Source organism: Lynx canadensis, chromosome B3 (genome assembly GCF_007474595.2).
Source record: "Lynx canadensis isolate LIC74 chromosome B3, mLynCan4.pri.v2, whole genome shotgun sequence".
In the NCBI taxonomy this organism is placed as follows: Eukaryota; Metazoa; Chordata; class Mammalia; order Carnivora; family Felidae; genus Lynx; species Lynx canadensis.
The window spans coordinates 17200375-17211922 of record NC_044308.2 but is presented as its reverse complement, the minus strand read 5'-3'; the positions used below and the strand labels follow the sequence as shown (position 1 = coordinate 17211922).

The following is an 11548-nucleotide window of genomic DNA, read 5'->3' as shown; positions in this document are numbered from 1 at the left end:
CCCAGGAAGGTTGGGGCATCCCAAAGGACAGGGGATTGGTTGGGGAAAGTGACAAGATTCCAGAGGAAATTTCTGACTGTCACAGTGAATCTAAACAGAAAGGCTTTGGACGAGAGGAGCTAATATTGTTAAGCTGTGGGTCTGTCCATCCCAGATATTTAGCTATTGGACACAAAGCAGTCCAAAATGGCTTCTGATGCCTGAGGTAGACACTGCCAGCATGACAGGATGTACTGGGTGTCATCTTCTTGGTGCCCCGATGGGAGTGGGGAGGAAGGGAGTAAGTCCACAAGTGGTCAGGGATCATTATAGACAGAACTGGGGAAGATGAACAGGTAGGGAGAGATGTAGGGTGCCTTCAAGGAACTGGAACCCATTTGGGAAATTAAAATATTGTAGGGTCATAAAAACTATGTACACCCCCACTAGAGATGTGTGAGACTTGGTTGTGTTATGAAATATCAATTTAATTCATATTTTTAAATATCAATTTGCAAGCAATTATCTCCTTTTCCAAAAGGCACTGAGTTTAGAAAGACTCATATAGGACAATGTGATAAAAATCAGTGCATGTGTCAGGTTTCCAGCCCACTGCTTAAAAAATATTCTAATAAATGAAAATACATAATGTGTAACTAACACCCTGGTTATCAGAGAACCAAGTGGAGATGTGGACAGAGAAAAGTCCACGTGTAAAGCCATTAGCTTTTCTGATATGTTCCACCAATGTCATTGTTCAGGCCCTGTTGAAATAATAGTGGCATGTGGCTTTTCTTTCTGATTTACTTAGTAATTTATAAAGGGAACAAATATCTTTGTATGTCACATGAAAGAATTGGGGGCAATTGATGAATGCTTTTCTTATCATCTCGCTCCATTGTCCATCATAGCTAATAATTTATTTACTTACAGTAAAGGAAGTCATCCAAGAATGAATGAATTCTACTGTCATTCATACTATCAACTCCTAGTACTTCTAGTCAAGGATGGAAAAGCCACCGCCAACAAATTTGAGGGTATGGTGAAGATCCAAGGGAGTACTGTATATAGCTGGTGAATCAAGGAAACATAGGATACCCAGGAACTAAAACCAAAAGGCATGGTAGCCTAGCAGGAAAACTCAAGCCTATAAATACCCAAGACAAACACCCCTGGGGTTGGCCTCTGTCTGGAGGAACTCCAGCTCTCCTGTCTTTATAAAGTGGCTTTAGTAGCTTGTGGGTAGCAAAAGAAATATACTGCTCTGTTCGGTCCCAAAGGTGTTTTGAGTTTTTGAAGTATGTTTTTTTTTTATTTTTTTAATTTTTAATATGAAATTTATTGTCAAATTGGTTTCCATGCGACACCCAGTGCTCATCCCAAAAGGTGCCCTCCTCAATGCCCATCACCCACCCTCCCCTCCCTCCCACCCCCCATCAACCCTCAGTTTATTCTCCCTCCCTCTCTAACCTTTTTTTTTTCTTCCCCTCCCCCTCTAACCTTTTTTTTTTTTCTTCCCCTCCCCGATGGTCTTCTGTTAAGTTTCTCAGGATCCACATAATATGGCATCTGTCTTTCTCTGTATGACTTATTTCACTTAGCATAACACTCTCCAGTTCCATCCACTTTGCTACAAAAGGCCAGATTTCATTCTTTCTCATTGCCACGTAGTATTCCATTGTGTATATAAGCTACAATTTCTTCATCCATTCATCAGTTGATGGACATTTAGGCTCTTTCCATACTTTGGCTATTGTTGAAAGTGCTGCTATAAACATGGGGGTACAAGTGCCCCTATGCATCAGCACTCCTGGATCCCTTGGGTCAATTCCTAGCAGTGCTATTGCTGGGTCATAGGGTAGGTCTATTTTTAATTTTTTGAGGAACCTCCACAATGTTTTCCAGAGCGGCTGCACCAGTTTGCATTCCCACCAACAGTGCAAGAGGGTTCCCATTTCTCCACATCCTCTCCAGCATCTATAGTCTTCTGATTTGTTCATTTTAGCCATTCTGACCGGCATGAGGTGATATCTCAGTGTGGTTTTGATTTGTATTTCCGTGATGAGGAGTGACGTTGAGCATCTTTTCATGTGCCTGTTGGCCATCTGGATGTCTTCTTTAGACAAGTGTCTATTCATGTTTTCTGCCCATTTCTTCACTGGATTATTTGTTTTTCAGGTATGGAGTTTGGTGAGTTCTTTGTAGATTTTGGATACTAGCCCTTTGTCTGATATGTCATTTGCAAGTATCTTTTTCCATTCCATTGGTTGCCTTTTAGTTTTGGTGATTGTTTCCTTTGCAGTGCAGAAGCTTTTTATCTTCATGAGGTCCCAATAGTTCATTTTTGCTTCTAATTCCCTTGCCTTTGGGGATGTGTCAAGTAAGAAATTGCTGCAGCTGAGGTCAGAGAGGTTTTTTCCTGCTTTTTCTTCTAGGGTTTTGATGGTTTCCTGTCTCGCATTCAGGTCCTTTATCCATTTTGAGTTTATTTTTGTGAATGGTGTTTTAAATGAAACATGAAAGAGCGCAAATCCTAACTGCACGCTACTCACATGAGCACACTGGGGACACACCCAGTTGCAGTATCAAGATCAGGAAACAGAAGATAGCCAGCATCCAGAAGCCTCCCTCATCTCCCCTCCCAGGCACGACCCCCAGCCCCCGCTCCCCCCTTTAAAACCATAGACTAGTATAGTCAGTATAATAGAACCACAGAGTATGCATTCTTACATATCTGACTTCTTTCATTCAACACAGCAGTGTTTGTATGTCACAGCCAAGAACTGGAAACAACCCAAATGCTCGGCAACAGAAATAATAAGTGAGTAAATCGCAATCTATTCATATGAAGTAATACAACACAGCAACCAAAATGAACAACCTGTTGCTACATGCAGCAGCATGGATTAGTTTCACAGATATAATGTTGAGCCAAAGAAGCCATATTCAAACAAATATGCAATTCAAAAACAAATAAAAGTAAGCTATGCGGTTAGAAGTCAGAGCTGTGGTTCCCCTTAGAGGTGATGAAAAGAGTAACGCCCCAGGAGTTTTTCCATATTTCCAATTGCAGTCATTAGAATGGGTGTATGAGAGTAAAGGTTTAAGTGTTGGATTGGCGGTTGTTTTAGACTTATGGTTTTACAAGGTCGTGATTGCTAGTGAGGTCGAATACTTTTTGGTTTATTGGCTACTCTTTCGTGACATGTTTGTTCACATCTTTTGCCCATTTTTCTGTAGGGTTTTGTGTGTTTTGCTCATTGATTTCTTTTTTTCTTTTTTACATTTTCTGGACGTAAGTCCTCTCATATCTGTGGTTATACCTCCCTGGTTACATGTATTACAAATACCCTCTCCTGCTCTGGGACTTGCCTTTTCTCCTTCTTGACGGTGTCTCTTTAAAATTGAGATAAAATTCCCATCACCCATGTAACCCATCCCCCCACCTACCTCACCTCCAGCAAGCCTCAGTTTGTTCTCTATATTTAAGAGTCTCTTATGGTTTGCCTCCCTCTCTGCTTTTATCTTCTTTTTCCTTCCCTTCTCCCATGTTCATCTGTTGAGTTTCTCAAATTCCACATATGAGTGAAATCGTATGATATCTGTCTTTCTCTGACTGACTTATTCCATCCACGTTGTTGCAAATGGCAAGATTTTGTTGTTTTTCATCACCGAGTAGTATTCTATTGTATGTATATACCACAGCTTCTTTGTCCATTCATCAGTTGATGGACATTTGGGCTCCTTCCATACTTTGGCTATTGTTGATAGTGCAGCTATAAACATTGGGGTGCATGTGCCCCCTTCGAATCAGCACTTTTGTTTGGATAAATTCCTTGTAATGCAATTGCTGGGTCATAGGGTGGTTCTATTTTTAATTTGTTGAGGAACCTCCATACTGTTTTCCAGAGTGGCTGCACCAGTTTGCAATCCCACCAACAGTACCAAAGTGTTCCCCTTTCTCTGCAGCCTTGCCAACCTGAGTTGTTAATTTTAGTCATCCTGACCATTGGGAGGTGGTAGCTCAATGTGGTTTTGATTTGTATTTCCCTGATGATGGGCATTAAGGAAGGCACCTTTCAGGATGAGCCCTGGGTGTCATAGGTAAGAGATGCATCACTGGGTTCTACTCCCGAAGCCAAGACTACATTGTATGTTAACTAACTTGAATTTAAATAAATAGAAAATGAATTAAAAATAAAGAGATAAGCAAAAAATTAAAAACAAGTTGAAATGATATTTTAGACATACTGGATCAAATAAAATATATTATTAAAATAAAAAAATTGAGATAAAATTCACATGCCATAAAATACACCTATTTGAAGTATACATTTCAGGCTCCTCCCTCTGACCACTGCTCCTCGAACCGGTGTGGCCTGCATCCTCCTCCTCTATTACTTCCTACAGCTCTCCAGTTTTCCTCCAATTGGCCCTCCGGAACTGGGGCGGTGACTCCCTGTGCTTTGGGACTGGAGGTGCCTTCTGCATGCCCAGCACCTACTGGGGCTCAGGCAGCCGCGCTGTGTCCAGGTCCTCTGCCCAATTTGCATCCTTATCTTCCTGGAGGGGCTACAGCAGCAGCTTGGCAGACAGCCTGGCCGGGTCCGACAGGCTGCGGGCGGGCAATGAGAAACTCACCATACGGAACTTCAATGGGCTTCTGGCTTCTACCTGGAGAAGGTGCACGCCCTAGAGGAGGTCGAGGGAGATCTGGAGGTGGGATCTGAGACTGGTACCAGAAGCCGGTTGCAGGCCTGCCCACAACTACAGCCCCTACTTCAAGACCATCAAGGAGCTGCAGGACAAGATTCTTGTGGCCACCATTAAGCACTCCAAGATTGTCCTGCAGATTGACAATGCCTGTCTGGCTGCAGATGACTTTCCAACAAGGTCTGGGCTAGGAGGCCGACATAATGGCCTGCGCGGGGTGCTGGATGAGCTGACCCCAGCCAGGACCAACCTGGAGATGCAGATCGAAGGCCTGAGGGAGGAGCTGGCCGACCTGCAGGAGAACCAGCAGAGGAAATCAGTGCCCTGGGGGGCCAGGTGGGTGGCCAGGTCAGTGTGGAGGTGGATTCTGCTCTGGAGATCGACCTAGTCAGAATCCTGGGCGACACGAGAAGCCAATATGTAGAGAAGCAAGACAGAGGTCACTGACCAGTGGCACGGCAGGCTCAACTAAGCAGGAAAGTACCCCCTGGAAGGCACCCTGGTGGAAACAGAGGCCCGCGTTGGAGCTCCACTGGCCCAGATCCAGGCACTGGTCGGTGGTATTGAAGCCCAGCTGAGCGATGTGCCTGAGGACACCCAGCGGTAGAACCAGGAGCACCAGCAGTTCATGGGCATCAAGTCGTGGCTGGAGCGGGAGATTGCCACCTACCCCCGCCCAAAAGGCCAGGACATCCACTGCAACAATCTGCCCACTCCCAAGGCTCTCTGAGTCTGGCAGCCTCCTGGGCTTCCTGCTGTCCTGCAGAGGGGTTCCCCTGAGCAGGGGCATGGGTGGTGGGGGACCCCACCTTTAGATTTTCCCCTGACCTGGCAATAAAGCTTTATGGCTCAAGGGAAAAAATAACAAAGTGTACATTTCAGTCCACGCTCGTACATTCATCTCCATATCTAATTCCAGGACGTTTCGTCAGCCCAAAAGATACCCCATTCCCATTAGATGTCCCTTCTTATTCCATCTTCTTCCCATCCTCGGCAACCACTAATTCATTTCTTGTCCCTGTGGATTTGCCTATTCTAAACACTTCCTAGAAAGAGAATCGTACAATATGTCTTATTTTCTGTCTGGCTCCTATCACTTGACAAAATGGTTTCAAGGTTCATCCACATTACTGCATCTACCAGAACTTCATCCCTTTCTATGGCTGAATACTATTCCAGTGTATGGATATAACAGCTTATGGTCATCAGTTCATCAGTTGATGGAAATTTGGGTTGTTCTCACTTTTTGGCTGTTATGAATAATTCATGTACAAGTTTCTGCATGAACATACGTTTTTAATTCTCTTGGATTTAAAACTAGGAGTGGAATTTCTGGGTTATATGGGAACTTCATGTTTAACTTTTTAAGGAATGGCCAAACTGCTCAAAAATAGCCTCACCCTTTACATTCTCACTAGTAAGATACGAGGATTCCTGGGGTGCCCAGGTGGCTCAGTCAGTGAAGTGTAGACTCTTGATTTTGGCTCAGACTCATGACCCCAGCGTCATGGGATCGAGCTGGACATGGGCTTCATTATGGGCATGGAGCCTGCTTGAGGTTCTCTCTCCCAGGGCACCTGGGTGGCTCAGTCTGTTAAGTGTTCGACTTCTTGGTTTCGGCTCAGGTCATGATCTCACGGTTCATGAGATTAAGCCACATCGGGCTCTGCACTGACAGCACGGAGCCTGCTTAGGATTCTCTCTCCCTCTCTCTCTACCCCTCCCCTGCTGGTGCTTGCTCTCTCTCCCTCTCAAAAGTAAACAAACAAACATTTTTTTAATATGAACTTTATTGTCAAATTGGTTTCCATACAACACCCAGTGCTCATCCCAACAGGTGCCCTCCTCAATGCCCATCACCCACCCTCCCTTCCCTCCCACCCCCCATCAACCCTCAGTTTGTTCTCAGTTTTTAAGAGTCTCTTATGGTTTTGCTCCTCCCACTCTAACCTTTTTTTTTCCTTCCCCTCCCCCATGGTCTTCTGTTAAGTTTCTCAGCATCCACATTAAGAGTGAAAACATATGGTATCTGTCTTTCTGTGTATGACTTATTTCACTCTCCAGTTCCGTCCACTTTGCTACAAAAGGCCAGATTTCATTCTTTCTCATTGCCACATAGTATTCTATTATGTATATAAGCTATAATTTCTTTTTTTTTTATTATTTTTTTAACATTTATTTTTATTTTTGAGACAGAGAGAGAGAGACAGAGCATGAATGGGGGAGGAGCAGAGAGAGAGGGAGACACAGAATCAGAAGCAGGCTCCAGGCTCTGAGCCATCAGCCCAGAGCCCGACGCGGGGCTCGAACTCACGGACCGCGAGATCGTGACCTGGCTGAAGTCGGACGCTTAACCGACTGAGCCACCCAGGTGCCCCTATAATTTCTTTATCCATTCATCAGTTGATGGACATTTAGGCTCTTTCCATACTTTGGCTATTGTTGAAAGTGCTGCTATAAACATGGGGGTACAAGTGCCCCTATGCATCAGCACTCCTGGATCCCTTGGGTCAATTCCTAGCAGTACTATTGCTGGGTCATAGGGTAGGTCTATTTTTAATTTTTTGAGGAACCTCCACACTGTTTTCCAGAGCGGCTGCACCAATTTGCATTCCCACCAACAGTGCAAGAGGGTTCCCATTTCTCCACATCCTCTCCAGCATCTATAGTCTCCTGATTTGTTCATTTTAGCCACTCTGACTGGCGTGAGGTGATATCTCAGTGTGGTTTTGATTTGTATTTCCGTGATGAGGAGTGACGTTGAGCATCTTTTCATGTGTCTGTTTGTCAGCTGGATGTCTTCTTTAGACAAGTGTCTATTCATGTTTTCTGCCCATTTCTTCACTGGATTATTTGTTTTTCGGGTATGGAGTCTGGTGAGTTCTTTGTAGATTTTGGATACTAGCCCTTTGTCTGATATGTCATTTGCAAGTATCTTTTCCCATTCCATTGGTTGCCTTTTAGTTTTGGTGACTGTTTCCTTTGCAGTGCAGAAGCTTTTTATCTTCATGAGATCCCAATAGTTCATTTTTGCTTCTAATTCCCTTGCCTTTGGGGATGTGTCAAGTAAGAAATTGCTGCAGCTGAGGTCTGAGAGGTCTTTTCCTGCTTTCTCCTCTAGGGTTTTGATGGTTTCCTGTCTCACATTCAGGTCCTTTATCCATTTTGACTTTATTTTTGTGAGTGGTGTAAGAAAGTAGTCTAGTTTCACTCTTCTGTATGTTGCTGTCCAGTTCTTCCAGCACCATTTGTTAAAGAGACTGTCTTTTTTCCATTGGATATTCTTTCCTGCTTTGTCAAAGACAGTTGGCCATACATTTGTGGGTCCAATTCTGGAGTCTCTATTCTATTCCATTTGTCTATGTGTCTGTTTTTATGCCAATACCATACTGTCTTGATGATTACAGCCTTGTAGTAGAGGCTAAAGTCTGGGATTTTTAAAAAAGGATTTTCTTTCTCTTTCTCCCTCTTAGCCCCTCCCCTGTTTGTGTGTGTTCTCTCTCTCAAAAAATAAATAAAGAAAATAAAATAAATTTTAAAAAAGATATGAGGATTTCCATTTCCCCACATTCTTGCTAACACTTGTTTATTGTCTGTCTCTTTGGTTATGCCATCCTGAAGGATGGGAAGTGGTATTTCATTGTGGTTTTGATTTGCATTCTCCTAATGACCAACAATGTTTAGCATCTTTTCATGTACCTTCTGGCCTTTTGTACATCTTCTTTGGAGAAATGTCTATTCAATTCCTTTGCCTATATTTAAATTGGGTTGTTTTTTCATTATTGAGTAATAAGAGTTATTTATATTCTGGACACAAGTCCGTGTCACATATATAATTTGCAAATATTATCTTCCATTCTGTGGGCTGTCTTCTCACTTTCTTGAGAGTGTCCTTTGAAGTACAAGATTGTTAATTTTGATGAAGTCTAATTTATCTATTGTTTTCTTTGGTTGCTTTTGATTTTGGTGTTATATCTAAGAAACCATTGCCAAATCCAAGTTCATTCAGGTTTATACCTATGTTTTTCTTCTAAGGTTTTGTAGTTTTGAGTTTTAGCTTTGGTCTATGATCCATTTGGAGTGAATTTTGGGTATGGTGTGAGGTAGAGGTCTGATTTCATTTCTTTGCATGTGGATATTCAGTTGTCCCAGCATTATTTGTTGAGAAGATTATTTATTCGCTTATTGAATTACCTTGGCATCCTTGTCAAAATCAAATTACCATAAATATAAGGGTTTATTTCTCAATTCTATTCCATTGATCTATATGACTATACTTATGCCGGTACCACACTGTCTTGATTGCTATAGCTTTGTAGTAAGTTTTAAAATTAGAAAGTATACATCTTCTTTTTTTTTTCTAAAATTGTTCAGGCTATTCTGAGTCTCTTGAATTTCTGTATCAGCTTGTCAATTGCTGCAGAAAAGGCAGCTGGGATTTTGATATGAATTATATTGAATCTGTTAATCAAATTGAGGAGTGTTCCCATCTTTACAACATTAAATGTCCCAATCCATAAACATGGGATGTCTTTCCATTTATTTAGGTCTTCTTTAATTTCTTTCAACAGCATTTTGTAGTTTTTAGTATGGAAATTTTGCATCTCTTTTGTTAAATTTATGCCTAAGTATGTTATTTCCTGTGATGCAATTGTAAATGGAATATTTTAAATTTTATTTCCAGATTAGTCATTGCTAGTATATAGAATACAACTGTTTTTTTTTTTATCTTTTGATCTTCTATCCTGCAACCTTGCTGAACTCATTATTATCTCTAGTGGATTTCTTAATATGTATTACTTAAAATTTTCTATATGTAAGATCATGCCATCTGCAAAAAGAGAGAGTTTTAATTCTTCCTTTTCAATCTGGATGCCTTTTATTTTACTTTCTTGCCTAATTGCCCTGATTAGAACCTCTAGAACAATGTTGAATAGAAGTGGTGGGAGTAGAAAACTCTACTTTGTTCCTGATTTTAGGAGAATGTTACGTCTTTCACCATTTCACCATTAGGTCTTTCTACCTTAAGTATAGTATTAGTTGTGGGGTTTTCACAGATGCCCTTTATCAAACTGAAGAAACTCCCTTCTATTTCTAGTTTGTTGAGTGTTTTTTTCAGGAAAGGGTATTGGATTTTGTCAAATGCTTTTTCTGTAGCTATTGAGATGATCATATTGTTTTTATTTTTTATTCTATTCTATTTTATTCTAATATGATATAATACATTATTTGATTTTCTTATGTTGAACCAACTGATGGTATCCTTTCATGAACAGAAGTACTTAATTTTAGTGTAGGTCAATTTATCTATCTTTTACTTCAGGTTTTATGTTTTTGTGTCTCATACAAGAAATCTTTGCCTATCCCAAGTTCATGAAGGTATTCTCCTATATTATCTTTTATATGCTTTCCTATTTTTACCTTTCACATTTAGATCTACAATCCATCTGGAATTGATTTTTGTGTAGAGTATTTATAGAGATCAACATAAATTTTGTCCATATTGATTTCCAGTTGACTCAGCACTATTTACTGAAAAGATCATCCTTTTCCATTGCTCTGATGGCAAAAATGTCACCTTTGTCATAAACTGAGCATGTATGTGTGCTTCTAGACTTTCTATTCTGGTCCACTGGGTATTTGTCTAATCTTGTTCCAGTGACACATTGTCTTAATGATTGAACTTCATAATAAGTCTTGACATCCTGTAGTGTAAGTCCTCTTATTTTGTTCTTTTTATTCAAGATCACTTGCCTGTTTTTGGAAAGTTCTATTACTGTATAAATTTTACAATCAACTTGTGAATTGACCACACAAATTCTGGAATTTTTATTGAGGTTACATTGAGTCTATAGATCAATTTTGAAGAGAATTGACATTTTTACAATATTGAGGATTCATGTGAGTTCATCAGTAGGGAGTTTTATAAGCTTTATCTTTTCTATAATTTTATTTAATGAGAATAAGTAAAGATAATAAAAATAAAACAACAGGGACGCCTGAGTGGCTCAGTTGGTTGAGTGTCCAGCTTTTGATTTTGGCTCAGGTCATGATCCCAGCATCGTGGGATTGAGCCCCACATCAGGCTCCACACTAAGATTCTCTCTCTCTCTGCTCCTCTCCCCAACTTGCACTCTCTCTCTCTCTCTCTCTCTCTCAAATTAAAAAAAAAAAAGAGTAACAGCAACAATAATACCTAACCTTAAAAAAATAGTTACTATATGCTTTCTGGGCATTACCTTATTTCATTATAAAAATTTGCCAAAAATTATGAGACCCCCCCCTTAAAGAAAGCTATAACATTTTGTTAAAGGCATAAAAACAATATTTGAACAAATGATGAGGCCAGCATATCCTTGGATGAGAAGAATTGATAATCATAAGAGTGTTAATGATTACCAAATAAATATTTACCTTAAATTACTTCCAATCAGAATATCAATGTGTTTTCTTAGAGCTTTACAAAAAGCATTTGAACATTTCTATTGAAGAAATTCTAAATGTTTTAGAATTGACAACAAAAACCTTTAATTTCAAAAAAGAATATCAAGGTCGAATTGCTTTACCAGGTATTAAAATGTTCTACAGTGCTAATATAACCATTTTTAAAAACTGTATGATTTGGCTTATAAATAAGCTTACAGATCAGAAGACCAGCAAGTCTAAAAGATATGAGGATATATTTAATTTAACACATGATAACAATAGCATTTTTGTTCAGTGGGGAGAAGATAGCTTTTTTAATTGGTGTTATTGGCATAATTGCTTATTGATCTGCCAAAAAACGCCACCTCCAGCCACAAATAAAATCATAATGAAGGGATTAAAACTTGAAACAAAAAGCATAAACCAAAAA

The 11548-nt window shown here is 40.3% G+C and overlaps 1 pseudogene; it reads left to right on the top strand.

Annotated features, from left to right (window-relative positions):
• The first annotated feature begins 327 nt into the window (after window positions 1-327).
• LOC115516964 lies at window positions 328-5422 on the top strand (annotated as a pseudogene).
• Window positions 5423-11548: the final 6126 nt, after the last annotated feature.